The sequence below is a fragment of the Lactuca serriola genome, chromosome 8 (genome assembly GCF_051521515.1).
Source record: "Lactuca serriola cultivar US96UC23 chromosome 8, Lser_US96UC23_V15, whole genome shotgun sequence".
Lineage (NCBI taxonomy): Eukaryota > Viridiplantae > Streptophyta > Magnoliopsida > Asterales > Asteraceae > Lactuca > Lactuca serriola.
Genome location: NC_136415.1, coordinates 156,393,589 through 156,413,600, shown reverse-complemented (window position 1 = coordinate 156,413,600; position 20,012 = coordinate 156,393,589). Strand labels below are relative to the sequence as shown.

General features: G+C 39.4%; 1 pseudogene across 1 annotated transcript; it reads left to right on the top strand.

Annotated features, from left to right (window-relative positions):
* The first annotated feature begins 5,577 nt into the window (after positions 1 to 5,577).
* On the top strand, positions 5,578 to 18,919 carry LOC145067539 (UPF0481 protein At3g47200-like; annotated as a pseudogene). Its single transcript, XR_013688852.1, has 5 exons — positions 5,578 to 5,744; positions 5,852 to 5,932; positions 12,534 to 12,786; positions 17,716 to 18,443; positions 18,519 to 18,919. The product of XR_013688852.1 is annotated as a UPF0481 protein At3g47200-like (transcript).
* Positions 18,920 to 20,012: the final 1,093 nt, after the last annotated feature.

The window sequence follows — 20,012 nt, the reverse complement described above, 5'->3', positions numbered from 1 at the left end:
TCCAGTGTGAAAATCATGTGTGTGATGTGTCGCTATGCCGTCGGCTCTTTCCCCTTTAACGAAGAGGTACCTGATGTCACACCCCAAAACCGGAACGGCGGAAACGTTTTGGGGTGGATGACGTCATGTCAAGTATCACAACACATGCATTATAGTAATCGAAGTACAACAAAACATTGCATTAATAGTAATAGTTTTACATGCCTTTCATTACAATACATTAAAGTAATACGAGTAAATATAATAAGTACAGCATGGTACTAAGCTATCTTCATCAATAGCTCCGGGGATGTACCTGTCTAATGCTGACCTGAGAATACAAGTTATTTGAAAAGCAAGTATCAGCATTTTTACAAATGCTAGTGAGTTCATAAGCGTTTAGTGACATTTTATACAAATAACTTTATATAAGTGGTAGTTTTCAAGTATACAGTGAAATAGAGTCCTTTCCAGAAAATCCTATATTTTCTATTTAAACGCAGTCTTCTACCAAGACTGGTCAGGGTTATGTGGTAAAAAGTAGTTTTCCCTTAATCGCTATCATTATAAAAATACATAATTTGATTATTAAAGAAAGCAAGAAGAATTAGGGAAAATAACATATGCCTCAGCAGTGAGGACTGCTGACTAAGGAAAAAGGAATCATAGACTCCAGGAGAGTATCGAACAAACGACACGCCTGGCTCAGTCTAACGAAGAGAGACACAGACCCCAGATGGTACCAAATGAAAGGTACAGCTAGTAAGGTCTAAAACAGTGAACACAGACCCCAGACAGTATCAAATGAAAGATACAGCTAGCAAGGTCTAAAACAGTGAATACAGACCCCATACAGTATCAAATGAAAGATATAGCTAGCAAGGTCTAAAACAGTGAATACAGACCCCAAACAGTATCAAATGAAAGATACAGCTAGCAAGGTCTAAAAACAGCGTGACTCCGAGAGTGGGTTCCAGCATACAGTGTAAATTGCTGGTGAAAAACCATTACCTTAAGGCCATGAATTATAAGGTAACCTGGGATACTTGTAACCATACTAACCGACACTAGAGAATATGACATTTGTCACCCCTTGGCTTGGTAGGCCGTGGACGGTAGCTAGCAGTCAGGATGCGGGGGTGTCAATCCCGTATAGATCTATACACACAATGTCCGCTCTCCCTACAGGAGACTCTGGTTACCAACTAGATGACGGAGAAGGCCGTGTCCCGAAGATGCATCCCAAATAGTGAGTAGTGTGTTTCCAATGTAAGTGTTGAACTAGAGGTAGAGACTCATAACTGAACTGACTAGAGTAAACCTATATGTCTATGCTTGTGTACATAATATATAACTAATGATCAAATGACCTTCGGACGGACATCCGATCCCACCAGACCACATCTCAACGAAGAAAAGGAAATAGGGTGGACAAGCCTTCCTAAGTCCTTCAATCATTATTTATATGCATCTATACAAGCACAGACATACATCTAACTACGCTTGAGTGTGTAACAAGTGGAATCATATCATGAAGTATAACCGAATCGTGATGTATAGCCGAATCGTGTGGAATAACCGAATCGTGAAGTATAAGCGTATAGTGTGGAATAACCGAATCGTGAAGTATAAGCGTACAGTGTGAATAACCGACTCATGATGTATAACCGAACAGTGTGAACAACCGAATCGTAAAGTATAAGCGTTACCAAATATAAGTGTATCACGAAGTGGAAATGACAAGAAGTGAAGTAACAGCGTATAATAGGTATAAGCGACTACAAGTATAAGCGAAATAGAGGCAATAACAAGTGTAAACGCGTCACGACGTGAAAGCGTTATCAAGTAGGAGTTTAAACTAAGAGGGAGTATCAAAACATGAAAGAAAACCTTTATTCTTGAGAAAATCACGACAGGGTAATCTTTTGTAAAATAAGTTTGAAAACCTTTGGAAATCCTTTGGAAAACTCTCATAAATCAGTTTTAAATGAAACATTGATAAAACAATATAAGTAAGAGATTTGAATAAGTGAAAACCATTTATAGTATCATACTCGGTAAAACAATTAACAGTGTGATAAATCCTTGTGCATGCGGGTTATCAATCACATGTGATTGATATGATAACTGGCAATTTTAACTTGTATTCCCCCCCTATAAAACATGTAAAAACATTTAAAAGGTTCATTCAGGGGTATGAACTCACCTGGTGTAAGTGTATCCAACGAAGGTGCCGGTTGAGTGCCCGGTGTCAAGTAAAGACTTGGGTACACTTATTGACCTATTTAACATATGATAACATATGTTTTCATACAATTAGTATATATATATATATATATATATATATATATATATAATACTAATTAAACAAGTATACGCACCCTAAAGAGCGGAAAACACTTTGGTTAAGTGTTTGGGGTGTCCCGGGTAACATTTAAGGGCTAGAATGGCTTAGGAATGGAGTTTACTCTCCAAGAGTAAACTCTATACTTAGTGTTTACGGTCCTAGGACAACTCCCATGAGTTTACGGCCGTAAACTCATGGTAAGGGTGTTCTAGGATGCTAAAATGTCTCATATCAACTGTGGAATTTTCCTATGTCCAAATATAAAATGTGTGAATGGATTTATGGCATCATATGGACCATTTGAGGAGTTTACGGCCCTAAGCAAGGGAGCTTACGGCCGTAAGCTCCTATACACTCATTCTTTTGATGTTTTGAAGTCTTAAATGGTAGAGGATAAAATCCTAAACATTTTTCCAAGTCAAATGGGGAGTTTAGGGCACCATTTAACCCCCTTATAGGAGTTTACGGACCAAGTACCCTTATATGAGGGGTTTACGGCCGTGAACTCCCTATGGAGTTGTTTTAATTGAGTTTAAGGTCCCTAGCTTGTTGGTGGTTGATTCTAGAATTTAATCCAAGGCCATTGGTGTGTTTAAGGGCATTTTTAACACACAAATATGAGTTTACTCCCCATGAAGAGGAGTTTACGGCCCAAGCATGTTCTTGGGCAGTAAACTCATGTTTACTCCCCAAAATGCTAGTTCAAGGTGTTCTAAGTCCGATTCCATAAGCCTACAAGTCACATCTAAGCCTTAGGGACAATTTGGAGGGGTTTTGGGGCTTAAAAACCCCATTAAATGGTGTTCACGGCCCAAGAGTATTCTTGGGCCGTAAACACATGATTATGTCCCTATTTTATGTTTTAAACTCGAAATTGCAGGCTAGATAAGTTATACAACGAGTTAGGATAGTTTACCTACGCGTTTGAGGCTTGAAACGGACGATTTTTGGCTCGAATTTAAGTTGTAGAGAGAGAGGGTGGGGAGAGTGTAAAAAGTGTCTAATCGACTCCACTCACCCTTATATAGGGGTTGGAGTTGGGGCTCAGTGGGATTCTACCCGATACTGCCGTTAAACGGGGCTTTTGGTCGCACCCGATTTAGTGGTCGTAATAATAAAAACTAACTTTTTCTAAATTACCATGGAAATGTAATTTAGGTGTTTTCATTTACTTTATTACGACTATCACGACATAAAACATAAATAAATAAAACATTTATTTATTTGACGACCTCTTATTCACGAAACTTTTATACAGCGGAATATTCCGTTAACGGAAACGGGGTAATGTAACGGAATAAACTTTGGGGTTGTCACACCTGAAACCACAATAAAAACTGTAAGCACGAAGCATAGTGAGTTCCCCCATCATACCACATACCATTCAATGCCATCGGTATCTTTCAACCGGTAATCATCTTCGGTATCTTTCAACCGGTAATCATCATCGGTATCTTACGACCGGTAATCATCATCGGTATCTTTCAACCTGTAATCATCATCGGTATCTTTCAACCGGTAACTGAGGTCTATTCCACCCCCTTACTACTACTAGCATATAACAACAAGGTATAAGCATACAATCAGGCTTATCCGAGTACTGACGTACTCTTCGGTCCTAAAGACTATTGTCAGGGAAAAACTATCCCTATCATGCACATAGCATATCATACATAAGTATCTCATAATCAAACACGTATCCATACCAAGATAATTATCACAAAGAAAATCATCTTCTAAAATACTCCTACTTGGTGGGCCGACATTGTGGCCTTAGACCCACCCTTATTGGAAGGTAACTCACCTCGAAAGGCTGACTGCTGAAAAGCTGATCCACAAATGTCTGACAACTGCTCCGGTGATCCCCCGGTTGTATTCCCACAGAACACTTAATCAGAAATTGATACTAATCCCAGGGTAAAATGACTATTTTACCCCTGACCGATTCCAAACCAAAGTCAAGTCAAAGTCAACTTCCAGTTGACCCGACTCGCCGAGTTGGCTTGCCAACTCTTCAAGTTCATAGCCAGCCGATTGACCTTACTCCCGTCTCTACTTGTCGAGTTAGGCATTGACTCGACGAGTTCTCTTCCTAACTGAATACACAATGGTCCTTCATCCAACTCGCCGAGTTGTATGAACAACTCGTCGAGTGAATCTTCATCTGATGAACACGATCTGTCCTCGACTCGCCGAGTTGATGAGCAACTCGCCGAGTTTTATGAAGACTGCCTTGGACTCGCCGAGTCAGAGCATTGATTCGCCGAGTCTCTCCATGGATGAGTCTGGCTTCTGACTCACCGAGTCCACCCATGACTCACTGCTACTCAGCATACATGCAAAAAGGGGGAAAATCAGGGACTCGCGACTCGACTCGCCGAGTCTGAAGAACGACTCGCCGAGTCGCATGTATGCAAAAACTGTGCACTCGATTCTGCTTGGATCCAATGCATACCATTCATAGATCTGGGTTCCTAGGGTTGATTTTACACATAAAGTTTCCAACTTTACGTGGATGCATGCTCATTCAAGTGATTTAAGGACTTTTATGGGGTTAGAGGTGTAGATCTAGGCTTGTTCATGAAAATGGCCCATAAAGGTTGTGGATCTGAGCCTCTTGAGCTTAGATGTGGTCAGATCTAAAGGCTAAGCGAACCAAGGAGTCCTCTAAACCACAACCATAGAAACAGAAGAAGGGGTCGAGTTTTACCTTACTATTCTCTGAAATGGGCTCACAACTACTGTCCTCCTCCTTCTCCTTGATCTTTCCTCCTTCTCTTCTTCAAAACTTCAAAGAAACACACAGAAACACTGAAATCACAAAGGGGAAGGTTAGGGTTTGGCTAAGGTTGCTCTAAGAGTGAAGGGGGGCGAGCTTGGGGGTGCATAAGGTGGTTTAAATAGGGTGCAAACCCTTGAAATTAGGGTTTCATCCAGACAGCGGGGACTAGCCGAGTCCAGAATATGGACTCGTCGAGTCGCCAACTTAAACATGCTCAAAATCCCGGCTCTACTCGGCGAGTCGGGTCTACAACTCACCGAGTCCAAGGCTAAAAATGTAAATTACTTAGATAGGTCATACGTACCAGGAACCAGGAGCTACACTTGTGAGGAGATCGTCAAACTCGATTCGTAGTACTGTTGCTATTCTCATTTGGGCCACACACACTCTCTTCTTGTTCTTCTATTGCTGCGTCAATCCATATCCGCCGCCGTCGCGTTGCTGCCGCCGTTAACTTCCTTAAAGACCGATGAAGAGCTGCTCGGTAGGTGTTCTGGTTGTTTGTGTGCCTGGTTCTGTACGATTCAGCATGTGGGTGTGTTTATGGGATGGCCGGAAAATGTTGGGAGCCACCATGGCAGCCATCCATGGTGGCTATCGGCCGGTTGCTGCTCTTATGCCACCACCAGCCACCATGTAGTGTGGCTGTGTGTAATTTTATTGTTGCTTGTGTGTAGCTTAGTGTGTGTGTGTGTTATTGAAATTGCATTGTAAAACTGTAATAAAGTAGGAATAATGAAAAGAAAAGCTCAAACCACCACTGTAGGTTGGTGGTTGCCGCCTCCTACTGCCACCGGCCGCCGTGTTGGGTGGCGGTGTGCCTTGTTTGCATTTTTAGACTCGTTTAGGGATGTCTGGACAAGGTGGGACCAAAGAAACCCTAGTGGGCCCAATAGAACCCTAATAGGCTTAGTGAAACTCTAGTGGGCCTAATGGGCCCAATAAAGCACTAATTGACCTAAAAAGCCAACTATTTGATTAATGGGCTAGTATTGGGTTGGAAACCCTAATTAAGGTTTGGAAAACCCTAATGACATGAAACCCTAATTTGAGACTTATCGGGACCACATCGGAATTATTAATGAACTTAAAATATTGAATTACAATCATTGGAAAATTAACTTAAGGTAATAGTGGACTTAATGAATTAAGCCCTTAATGGATTAAGTCCTTAATGGGTTAAGTAGGGACACTTAACCCTAATCACCATTTTATGTTAAACCCTAATTTCACTTGGGCCTCGAGTTGGACCTTCCTATTGGGATTGGGTGATTGGACTATTGAAGGGCTAACCAAGAACAAGTAAATGGACCTAAATAATTGGATGGACTTTAGGGTAAGGCCCAAGTGAGAGACTTGGCCCCAATTTGGAAAATTGGGCCATAGATGGGCCATATCTGGGCCTTTATGATTATGCAATTTTGGGCCATGGGAATCCCAAGAGTTTGGACTAAAATAATTGAATAGGCTTTAAGGAAAGACCACGTGGAGGTCTGGGCCCAATTTGGAAAATTGGGCCATATGTTGGGCTTTGGCCAATTACCTGACTTTTGGGTCCTTGGAGTGTGAGTTGGACCTTGGGTTTGGAACCAAATTTTTTATTGGGTATTGTTTGATGTTGGCAGTTCGGGAATTTGTCAACCATCAGCTGGAGTTTCATCCGCGGGACTTCAGCGGTGCCAGGTGAGTTATCCTCACTATATCAACAGGGTCTAAGGCACGAAGGCCGGACCTTTATGGATCGTATTCGGATTATTCCACGTTATACTTACTGATTTACATCCTGGTAGTTAGGATGGTGAGATGCTATGTTAATGACTTGTTAGGTCGATATACTGGTTACAGGATTGTTGCTATGCTTGTGATATGTTAGATCGGTTTGACTGTTATGTATATACATGCCAGTGTTATATAATATCTATGTGCACATGATTGTCCTGGTTATAGGATGATGCTATGTTAGTGACCAGTTAGGTCTGTATCTCGGTTATTGGGATGTTGCTATTATTGATGATCTGTTAGGTCGGTTTGACGGTTATATGAAATGAGCTAGTGTATGATATTTATGTGCACATGTTTGTTTGGTTGGGGGTTGGGTTGAGGCGGTCCTGCTTTGTGTTGTAGGCCGACATACCTAGGCCCGTCCGGATAAACTGAAGGCCGTACAAAGGGATCCAGTCAGGCCGAAGGCCCGGCGAGCGGTTCGGATAGGCTGTAGGCCCTGCGAGGCGGTCCAGACGTGTCGAAGGCTCGGAGAGCGGTCCAGATAGACTTAAGGCCCGCGAGGCGGTCCAATCGGGCTGAAGGCTCATTATGCGTGTTGTCTGTATTTGTTATATGATATTGTTATATTTGTATGGCGTTAGTATTTTGGGGGAACTCACTAAGCTTCAGGCTTATAATTGTTAATTATATTTCTGGTACTTCTGATGATCGCGGGAAGGCGAATGCATGATCATGCACCTCCTCTTATTTTCATGAATTGATTCTTAGGATACTCTGATGCTTAAACTATTTTGAAAACAAATTGTAATAACTTAATGGTTTTAAATGTTTTAAAAAGTTTTAAATTGGCTTGAGTTTTACGGGTGTTACATTTCCTCACTAGTTCCATGGGTCGAAGACACCAATACCTGCCCATTGTTTGTTGTGTAGAATTTTAGATGCTTTGTGATGGATATATAGAAGACCAGGATCTGGCCCCTAGTAGTTATATGAATGACCATGATCTGGTCCTTAGCATTTGTATGCTAAACCGAGATTTAGCCCTTGACACTCGATGGAAAGACCATGGTTTGGCCCATGACATTTATCTTCTTTCATGAGTGGTATGTGATACCTGGGGAACTCACTAAGCATTAAGCGTAAAATTTATGTTTATGGTTTCAGGTAAACCCAGTTCCAAAGGGAAGGCCTGGCGTGATGGTACAACATCCTCCTCTCATGGTTTATGTTTATGGTTTCAAGTAAACCCAGTTCCAAGGGGAAGGCCTGGGTGTTACATTTCCTCACTAGTTCCATGGGTCGAAGACACCAATACCTGCCCATTGTTTGTTGTGTAGAATTTTAGATGCTTTGTGATGGATATATAGAAGACCAGGATCTGGCCCCTAGTAGTTATATGAATGACCAGGATCTGGTCCTTAGCATTTGTATGCTAAACCTAGATTTAGCCCTTGACACTCGATGGAAAGACCATGGTTTGGCCCATGACATTTATCTTCTTTCATGAGTGGTATGTGATACCTGGGGAACTCACTAAGCGTTAAGCGTAAAATTTATGTTTATGGTTTCAGGTAAACCCAGTTCCAAAGGGAAGGCCTGGCGTGATGGCACAACATCCTCCTCTCATGGTTTATGTTTATGGTTTCAAGTAAACCCAGTTCCAAGGGGAAGGCCTGGCGTGATGGCACAACATCCTCCTCTCATGATTTCTGCATTTGAAATAATTTGTACTTTGATGATTTAATACTATGATTTTATGGGTTTCGAACAATTAATGAATGTTTAGAATGACTTTAATTAGAAAAAAAAATTATTACTATTTTGGGCATTACATTGCACTTGTGACATAAACATAATTACCAAATCACCATGCATTTATTGATGCCAAAGCACATTGCTATTTTTAGACTATGGACAAAAAACAAAGTACATTGCTATTTTTTTCACTTAGGACATAAAAATTCATAATAAGACTTACCATCCTGCTCATGTTGATCATGACCTCTATTGTTTGTGTGTGGTGGATCCCGAACTCCATCAACCCCATGTCCACGACCCATAACAGTTGTGGTGTAAAGAAACAAGATCCAAATCGACGCCATTACCTGAAAAACTATAAAATATGCACATACAATTTCTATTACAAAATACACATTATATAGAAATAAACATTTCTATCTAAATTAAGAATCCAAATAAAGTTATATTACAAATACACATAACATGATAACATTGTCGATAACAACATCCTACTTTTTTTGTTTCTTTTTCAATTATAGTGGTTCACTTTAAATATCATTATCAATAATAACATCCTGCTTTATTTTCTTTTTCCATTAGACTAGTTTACTTTAAAAACCATTGTCAATAATTGCATCTTATTTTATTTTGTTTTTTTTCCATTATAGTGCTTCACTTTAAATAGCATTGTCAAATAATAACATCCTACTTATACCAAATACACATATACCACATTGAATAAAAGTACCCATATAAATACATAAATACATACATAATAAACTAATAAAATCAACATTACATACAAATACACATATACATACTTAATAAATTGTACATATGTAATAGCATCCTACTTATACCGAATACACACACTTTCACATACATATACCATATATAAACCAAATACTCATACATTCACATATATCAAATACACAATAGCGTCCTACTTATACCGAATACACATATTTTCACATACGTATACCATGTATATAACAAATAAACATAAATTCACACACATATAACAAATACATGATAGCGTTTTACTTATACAAAGTAGACATACTTTCATATACATACATAATAACATCTTACTTATACCAAATACATATACTTTCGCATACATATTATACATACAAACATACACCAAATACATATACTTTTTCACATACATACACCAAATACACATACATTCACATAAGTATATAAAATATACATATATATGCGTAATTTCACATAATATATTCAAATAAACATAATTTTCAATTAATATCGAAATCCACAGTAAATTGAACATATGGTGACCGGAAATCACCAGATGGTGTAGTGATGGTGATAATTGTCTTTGGTGACAACAACAGTTGGCCAGTGACAGTGGAAAAAGAAACTAAAAGGAACATTTTTTTTTTGCAAATAATCACGATTATAAACTAGAAATCAACGTTACAAAAGAAATAGAAAGTGAAATAAGGAAGGAAATGAACTATTGTCGTCGGAGATGCACTACAGTCACCTATATCTTTTTTTGCACTTCGTCGGAATGCCACAGTAGGGTGTTTCCAGTGGCGTGGTGGTCTTTATTCTGCCTGAATCGATCGATCATGTGAGAATCGTTGGAGAAATGAGGAAGAAAAAACAAGAGGAAAATTGAAGTGGAAAGCGGAAAGAGGATAATTGTTGTGGTTTATTTGTGACAATTAATACAGACGGCTACAAAATCAATAGTGGCGACAGCTATCAAAAGCCACGACAACTAATGGAGGGAATTTACACCGCATTTTTTTAGACCATTTGCGGCGACATTAACCGTTAATATTAATGTCACCGCTATACGTTTTATGCGAAATAGAGCCCCAACCATTGGATTAGAGTCCTGATCGGACGAATGAGATTTACCAGAAACGTTTGACGTAGATTCGGTCCTTTAGTCATTATCGGCGACTCTTTAGTGGCGAAATAAGCTTTTAGCTAGCTGCGAAATTTTTTGTATCGCCGCTAGAGGTGTTGCCGGTAATGCTTTGTTTTCTTGTAGTGCATTCCTAGCATAACAAACATAATTATTATCTAAATACAATATACAATATATGAATAGTCAAAAAGAAAAAATTTCTTTTTTGAAATTAGAAATTAAATATCCTCTTATTTGTTCTTCTTATCCATTGTTCTATCATTTTTACATAATGACAAGAGTAATAAAATTTTATTTAATTTTATTAAATGTGACAAATATCATAATCTTAAATGAGTAAAAAGGTGATAAGAGAAAAAAAAATAGAAGGATATTTGATTTCTCTTGAAATTTATAGACAAATTGAGTATTTTTTGAAAAATAAGATTCATGCATAGAACTCTCAAGCAATATGTTCAACAACTCAACTATGGGAGAATCTTGAAGCAAACAATATTGTTACTAATTAATAAACTTAATTTATGCAAACAAGCAAGATGTGTAAGTGTAAAACCCAAACAAAACATATGACCCAAATTAAATTAAATGAACTTGGGAAAAAGCTCGGAAACACCCACTAGTTTGCAGGAGCTAATACTGTTTGCTCTTTCGACAGTGAACTTAAAAGATAAGCTCCGGTATATAGTTTAAGGGCAATGTTGTAATTTTTATATTAGAGAGATGGTGTAACTCATTGATGAAGTTGTCAATTTGATTTTCAGGCAACTTTCTTTTTTATTCTAACTAATCTGGTGATCAAAAGTTTCACTTGTATAAAAATATTTCCTATGCAACACTTAATGAGACATAGTGCTAGAATATATATATTTAGGATATTGCCATATTTAGCTAATTAGGATTACAACGGTCTATCTGTCTATTTATTTTGTTTCCCCTAGTTGTTCTCTATGTTTCCTTTTCCATTAATTAATGTACCCGATGTATATTTTATAAAATGAAGTTTTTTTTTTAAAATAAAATGTGAACCCTTAAAATAAACTGCCACTAGGCGGTTCATAGTAGGGATGAAAGTGGATCCAAACCCGGACCCGGAATACCCGGAACCGGTTAATGGGATTTTGTAGAACCGGAAACCGGACCGGTATATAGGAACCGGTTCCGGTTCGGTTCCGGGTATGGTTTCGGGTAACGTGAGTCTAAAACCGGAAAACCTGGAAACATCAAAGTGGGTAGGTTGGAACCGGATAAAGTTGGTTTAGAACAGGAAAACCCGGAAAAACCGAAATTTTTTGAATTACTTCCTACTTAGTGGGTTAAACTTTGAAAATTTTCATATTGATATCCCGGCTTTGGGGGATTGTAACTCATTGAATATGAAACCAAAATTAACAAAATTATAGTAAAAAATCATATACAAACTCTAAAATACATTCTGGAAAAAACTTCATGTCAATCCGACTTTAAACGAATGTGATATGCATGTGTTAACAATTTCACATAATACAAAGTACAAAAACAAATAACTAAAAAGTTGAAAATTTTCAGTTTTGATATCCCGACTTTGGAGGACTGTAAATCATTGAATGTTAAACCAATAATGACAAAATTATAGTCTAAAATCATGTATAAACTGTAAACTACAAGTTGGAAAAAACCACATGTCAATCTGGCTTCAAACGAATTAGATATGTATGTTTTAAAACTTTCACCGAATATAAAAAAACTGAAAAATTAAAAACTTCCAAGTTTGATATATCGACTTTGGGGGATTGTAAGTCAATGAATATAAAACTAAAAATGACAAATTTATAGTCTAAAATCATGTACAAACTCTAAACTATATGTTGAAAAAAATCGTATGTCAATCGAAGTTGAAACGAATGAGATATAAATCTTTTAAACGTTTCACAATAAACCGGTTCCGACCCTAAAAATAGTTCCGGTTTTTAGACCCGATTTACCCGGACCAAATGGACCCAAACCCGGATTACCCGGAACCCGGATAAAGCCAATTTTTGAACCCGAAACCGGTTCGATATATTCCAGTTCTAAAGGTTCGAGCCGGCTAAAATGATGGTTATTGATGGCTGTTTCATACTTGAGCTTCTCTACAGGTTCAAGTATGGAATTGGAGAGGGTGATCCAATTTTTGACAATATTCTGGTGATGCGTGACATTCAACACGATTTGCTGCTTCTAGAAAATCAAATGCCTTTCTTTATTCTTGAAATATTGTGTAGGATCACTTTGGAGCGGACTTCGTTAACTGGCCTTGTGTTTTATTTCTTCAAGGATATGAATATGATGGTTTTGACAGGTTCTTCAAGGTGCCAATCTGCAAGGAAAATTAAGGAGAAACAGAGTATGGAGCAATAGAGAGAGAGAGAGAGCTGGGCAAATGCTTTTTGTATTATGGGATGAAGAAAGAGAAGTTCACAATACAACGATTACATTGCCAGGGATTTAAACCAAAAAAAAATGCGAAATACTAGGAAACAAACTACTTGCTTGAGACTCGGTATTACATATGACGAGTTCTTTATTCCTAAGTAAAACATAACGTGCATAATAAAATAATAACTTTTCTGAATTAACCCCAACATTCTCCCCCTAATTCAGAATCTTGTTGATCGAAATAACTCCAATCAAACTTCGCATTTCCTCAAACTTGACTCGTGCCATTGACTTTGTAAGGATGTCTGCCTTCTGTTTTGTACCACATACATGGCTCACTGTGATCTCCCCTGTTTCAACACATTCTCGAATAAAGTGGTACCTAATATTTATGTGTTTGCTGCGCCCATGAAACACTGGGTTTTTCATTAAGTCAATTGCAGAGCTGTTATCTACCAACAATTCCACTGGAGGTACCTTTTGTCCCGTTATTGCTGTAAGCAATCTCCTAAGCCAAATTCCTTGGCAAGCTGCTTGAGTTGCTGCCATAAATTCTGCTTCACACGATGACAGAGCCACACTTCGTTGCTTCTGTGAAGACCAAGTCACCAAATTTCCGTTCATATAGAACGCTGTACCGCCAGTGCTTTTCCCATCCTCCATGTCTTTGCCAAAATCACTGTCTGAGTATCCTGTGAGGATGACTTTTCTATCTCCTCTTTTATACTGTAAGCCATAGTTCAAGGTACCTTTGATGTACCTGAGTATAGCTTTCACAGCTTGGGCGTGTTTTGTTGTTGGTTTCTCCATAAAGCGACTGACTACTCCAACAGAGAAAGAGAGATCGGGTCGTGTGTGTGTCAAGTACCTGAGAGCACCTACTATGCTTCGATATTCAGTGGGATTTGTCAACTCTCCTTCCTCATCCTTACGCAACTTCAGCTTGTGATCCATAGGAATTCTCTTTGCATTACACTCCATCATACGAGCTTTAAGAAGGATGTTCTTTGCATACGATTCCTGCTTCAGAGTTATTCCTTCTTCATTTTGATTAACTTCTATTCCCAAATAGTAGGTCAATAGGCCAAGATCGCTCATTTCAAACTTACCTTTCATTTCTGTTTTGAAGTTTTCAACATTCTTAGCACAACTTCCAGTAACTAGGAGGTCATCTACATATACCCCCACGATCAAGGTATTCCCACTTTTCTTTCTTGTATACACAGAGTACTCTTGATAGCATCTAGTGAACCCCAAACTTTTCAGATGCTTGTCTAAACATGCGTTCCAAGCTCTGGGAGCTTGTTTAAGCCCATAAAGGGCTTTTGAGAGCTTATACACTTTTCCTGCTTCACCTCCTTTCTCGAAACCTTCAGGCTGTGTTACGTATACTTCCTCTTCCAGTTTCCCATTTAAGAACGCTGATTTCACATCGAGATGGTGTACCCACCATCCATTTGACCCTGCAAGTGCTAGAATGACTCGCACTGTCTCGATTCTAGCAACTGGTGCGAAAACTTCTTCATAGTCGATCCCCTGTTTCTGTACATACCCTTTTGCCACAATCCTAGCTTTGTATTTCGAAACTCTGCCACTTGGGTCTCTTTTTACTTTGTATACCCACTTCAGTCCGATTGGCTTTCGTCCTTGAGGGAGATCGACTAGAGTCCAGGTCTTGTTTCTTTCAATTGAAACAATTTCTTCTTTCATAGCACTGACCCACTCCTTTTTCAGCTTTGCTTCATGGTAGGAGACTGGTTCTTCATCATTCTGTACAAATAGAAGCTCTTCAGGGGGCAATTGAATCTCTTCTGTATTCTCGTACAAATCGTTGAGGGTGCGATATCGTTTTGGGGCGCCACCGCCAGTGGAACTAGAAGCGGTGTTCGGAGACGAGTTCAGGTTTGGTGAAGTTGGGGTCACTGGTGAAGTTGGGTTATCATACAGATTTGGGCTATCATACAGATTTGGGCTCGACATTTGTGGCATAGTGGGCTCATCCGAGTCCGACCCAGAGTCCGAACCATGTTCAGACCCGTGTTCGGACCTGCTATCACAGGGTTCTTCATATTCATCTTCAATCGCCCCAAAATCTGTGAAAATAAAACCATTAACCGTGAAACTCATACCTGGAATTGCCCGAATCTTGTCACTCTCCCCCCAATTCCATGTTTGATTCTCCTCAAAGACGACATCTCGACTTACATACACCGAACCCGTGCTAGGATCCAACAATCGATGAGCTTTAGTCCCTCTTTCAGTACCGAGATACACCACTTTCTTACTCCGATCATCTAGCTTCTTCAGATGCCCTTTCATGATTTTCATGTGTGCCGTGCAACCGAAAACCCTTAGGTGCCCAACATTTGGCTTCTTTCCAGTCCACATCTCGTATGGTGTAGAATCCTTGAGAGCCTTGGAACTTATTCGATTTAGGATGTACACACTATGGCTGACAGCTTCTCCCCACAAGACATCAGGTACATTCATTGTTTTCAAACAGCTTCTTACCATTTCCAGAACTGTTCGATTTCTCCTCTCCACTATCCCGTTCTGTTGTGGGGATAATGGTGAGGTGTAATGACGACTCAGGCCTGTCTCATCACAATATGCTGCAAATTGATTCGAGAGAAATTCCCCCCCTCGATCTGTTCTGAACAGTTTCAATTTTTCACCTGTCTCTACTTCTACCTTTTTTCTGAATGTCTTGAAAGTTTGAAGTGCCTCATCTTTTGTTTTCAACAGGTACACCCACATGATCCTACTGAAATCGTCTACAAGCAGCATAAAATACCTGTTACCACTAGGTGTTGGTGGTGAGACAGGACCACACAGATCACCATGTATTAGTTCCAACCTCCTTTTTGCCCTGAAGTTAGTACATGAGGGGAACGGCTGTCTTGTTTGCTTCCCTACGAGACAACCTTCACAAGGCTTTGATGGGATCACCATCTTGGGAATTCCCTCAATCAATCCTTTATCAGCCATAGACTTGAGTGAGGTAAAGTTTACGTGACCTAACCTTGTGTGCCATAGCCATGTAGTGTCCTTTATTTCAGCAACTAGACACATTGTACTAACTTCTGCTAATTCAATCTTGTAGAGCCGATTTGGAGATTTGTGTACCTTCATTAGCAACCTTCCTGTGCTGTCCCGAACCCAAAGAAATGGCTCCTTTATCTTGATCTCATCTCCTCCTTCTGAAAGTTGACCAAGACTAATGATATTGCTGCATAAGTCTGGTATGTAGTACACCTCCTCTAACTTTCTTTGTTCACCATTCTTGCATATGAATACCACAGTCCCCTTTCCTTCTATCTTGACTTTGGTTTCGTTTCCAAATTTCACATAACCATGAATTTCCGTGTTCAGGTTACGAAATTTCTTTTTGTCACCTGTCATATGATTGCTCGCCCCTGTATCCAAGTACCACAACTTCGATGGGTCTGGTTCTCCTCCTGTTGTCTTTAACTTAGGGTGAACATTTTCTTCATTCAAAAATACCTCACCAGTTTCTTGTTTGTTTTCCAGGGACATTAATAGCAAGGCTGGCTCGCTATCTTCTTGGATCAGATTGTTCTCATAGCTTCTTTCTTTTCGTGGGTTTGTGCATTCAGATGCATAATGCCCGAATTCCTGACAGTTGTAGCATTGAATGCTACTTTTGTCTCGACTGCCAGAAGCCCCATTGCTGCCTTCTCGTTGATGGTGTGAGTTGCCCCTCCCACGACCACCACGACCACCTGCACTCCTGCCTCTTCCTCTACCTCTACCACGTGAGTTTCCAGATCCTCCTTTCTGTGTCTTAGACTTGGAATCACCTCCTCCCTTCTTCTTGTTTTTTTCTGTCCACTCTTGATGAGTCAAAAGAAGTTTTCTCTCTTCTGTCTCAGCGTGACCTCTCATCCGTTCTTCGTGTGCTTTTAGCCTCCCAATAACCTCTTCTACTGTCATCTCCTCTAGGTTGCCAAATTGTTCAAGAGTGGATGCTAGTTGCAGAAATTTAGTTGACACTGCCCTGAGAAGTTTCTTCACAACATAGGACTCTTCTACTGTGTCACCGAGGGTTCGCATGGAACTAACGATATTGCCAATCTTCACAGCGAAATCGTCTACAGCCTCCGTCTCCTTCATGGTAAGTGACTCGAATTCTGCCTTTAAAGTCTGAATTCTCGCCATCTTTACTCTATCTGCCCCTACAAACCGTGTCTTTAATGCTTCCCACGTGTCTTTGGCTGTTTTCTTCTCAGCCACAGACATCAAAAGATCCTCTGGGATCCCTTGATAAATTGCTGCTAACGCCATCTTATCCTTTCTTGTGTCAACAACTGTGTTTGGGGTTCTGGGCTCCACCGCTTCCCAAACACCATGAGCCTGCATATACACCCTCATTTTAATCGCCCATGCGCCATAATTGGTTCTCGACAACATTGGATACTGCAAGGTAATCTGACCCTCTTTTTCCCCATTTCCATTGTTTCCTGTCATTTCTACACGGGATTGATACTTGGGCATACACCAGGGTTGCTGTGATACCACTTGATGGTTTTGACAGGTTCTTCAAGGTGCCAATCTGCAAGGAAAATTATGGAGAAACAGAGTATGGAGCAATAGAGAGAGAGAGAGAGTTGGGCAAATGCTTTTTGTATTATGGGATGAAGAAAGAGAAGTTCACAATACAACGATTACATTGCCAGGGATTTAAACCAAAAAAAAAATGCAAAATACTAGGAAACAAACTACTTGCTTGAGACTCGGTATTACATATGACGAGTTCTTTATTCCTAAGTAAAACATTACGTGCATAATAAAATAATAACTTTTCTGAATTAACCCCAACAGAATATTTGAAGTACTCGTAAACTTACCACAGTTGACGAAACAGTAAAACATTGTCATATCCTTGGGCTTCTCCAAAGCTGCTACACTCCCAGAACTACCATGCGAGGCCGAGTCCCAAATATCTCTTACTCTGCCACTGAAATCGCTGGTGCAGGAGTCACATTCAAGGCACAAACGGATGAAGATTCTCTGCTTGCAGTGAAATTTGAACAATCGTCTCTTGTTCCCGGGTTGAGTACTCTATTTGCTCAAGAAACCTATTTCAAAATTCCAGTGTTGTACATCAAGGACTCCACCTCGTCGTTCTTGAGGAATCTCATTGCCTATGAGCAGTGCTACCCGTTAAGTCGTCATTATGTTACCTCTTTTGCCTTTCTCATGGACAAGCTCATTGACAGTAAAGATGATGTTTCTTTGCTTGTGAGGTCACAAGTCCTTCACCACAATCTGGAAGCCATTGAAGATGTCACAAATCTCTTCAACAATATTTGCAAAGGCATCGTCGTTAGAGATTTTTATTACACTGAGGAATGGAAACGATTGGATGAATATTGCAATCGTTGCTGGCCTAGCATTCTAATTGCACTGAGACGCCTTTATAGAAGTACTACCTGGAAAACGTTGACAGTCATTGCGGCTATGATCCTGTTTGCCCTAACATTACTTCAAACTATCTATACTGTTAGAAATGTTTGAGATGTTCGAGACCAATTTGAAGATTGACTAAAGTAAGTTCTCTGAACGTGTCGAGCTTTGAAATTTTCTTTTGAGGTTACAAAATCGTTTTTTGTTGTTGCTTCTAGGGATACTTTTGGTCATTTTGATCTGGTTGCTGTTGAAGTCTGGCTGATAGTTGATTCTCCTGGCGTTGCCTCCGATTGGTTGCATTACTGTTACCTTTGTTGAATGTGGTTGGGTTTCGAAGGTGTGGTTGGGTCTCGAAGGTGTTAATTACGTACTGCAGTGCTATTGGTGTTTGGTTTTTCTTGTTAATTCCATGTGTTGAAGGAGATTAGTTGTCTAATTGTATTATTTCTAGCACGGTCTTCTGTTTGGCTGGTTAGCATTTCCTCTACTACTTACTGTCGGGTGTTTTTTTTTTTTTTTTTTTTTTTTTTTTTTTTTTTTTTTGCTACTTTAAGATCGTGTGGTGGTTGTTAGTTCTAATTTGTTTCATATTCAGTGTATCATTTCAATTGTAGCATTTCCAACATTCTGCTGCTCTTCTTGTCTTAATATATTTGTTTGCATGCCATTCATTTTTTAACCTTTTTTTTTTTTTTTAAATATTATCAAAATGGGAAGTTTACAATCAACGCCTTATCACTTTTTCTACATTTATAAATCTATTTGGTAGTTGTCACCTCACTCTTATAACACTATTTGTGGAAATGTAAAACACCAAATAAGAAAACCTATTATTTTTTTATTTCATTTTTTTTTTCGATTTTTTAATTTCAATTTGTTTAACATCCCCAAAATGAGGTATACTTTGATGACCTTAATCTTTTATGCAATCGTCAAGACTAATCATTATTTGAGAAAAAGGTGGCAATTGAGAACGCGGGGCGTATGCATGTTTACGCGCAATGTACTCATGTATTTTGCATGATCGCGGAGGACAGCTAGTACGCTGGGCATACAAGAGGGTACGTTGGGCGTACTAGCCTCAGAGTAAAACCCTAATGTCATTTTGTGTCCCTATTTAAGGAGCATGATGGCCTCATTTCCAGCCACCAACCTCCTTCAAACCCTAAGTTCGTGTTCCTTGTTTGTGTGAGTGTTTGTGGCTTATTTAAATGTTCTTGTGAAGCTTTTGGTGAGGAATGAGCTTTGAAAGAAGGAAAGCTTATGCTTCAAGCTCTTGGATCTAAACTCTACCCTTGTTGGCGCATCTTCCAGAAGTATCAAGTTCAGAACTTGCTTATTGCTGTGTTAGTTCATGTTTTGGGTCCATTTTCAGGGTTTTATGTCCCAAGTTTGGAGCTTTGTGAGTTTGATGAACTCCAGGGCATAATTCCTGGCCTTTTAAGTGTATTTGGTTGTCAAGATTCATAAAAATGGGAGCTTAGTCGTCTAAATCTCTCCATGCATGAGTTTTATGGAGCTTTATGTTAAGAATGTTAGAGTTTGTGAGTTTAGGACTTGTTCAGCCATGCTAAGGCTTAAAGTCCACAACTTTATGAGGTAATGGACCTTATTTAGCTCAGATATGTAGTTGTATCATTTGTCATAATGGATTAACACCAAATGAAGTGAGGAATGGAAGTTTGAGGAGTACGCGGTGCGTACTCCCC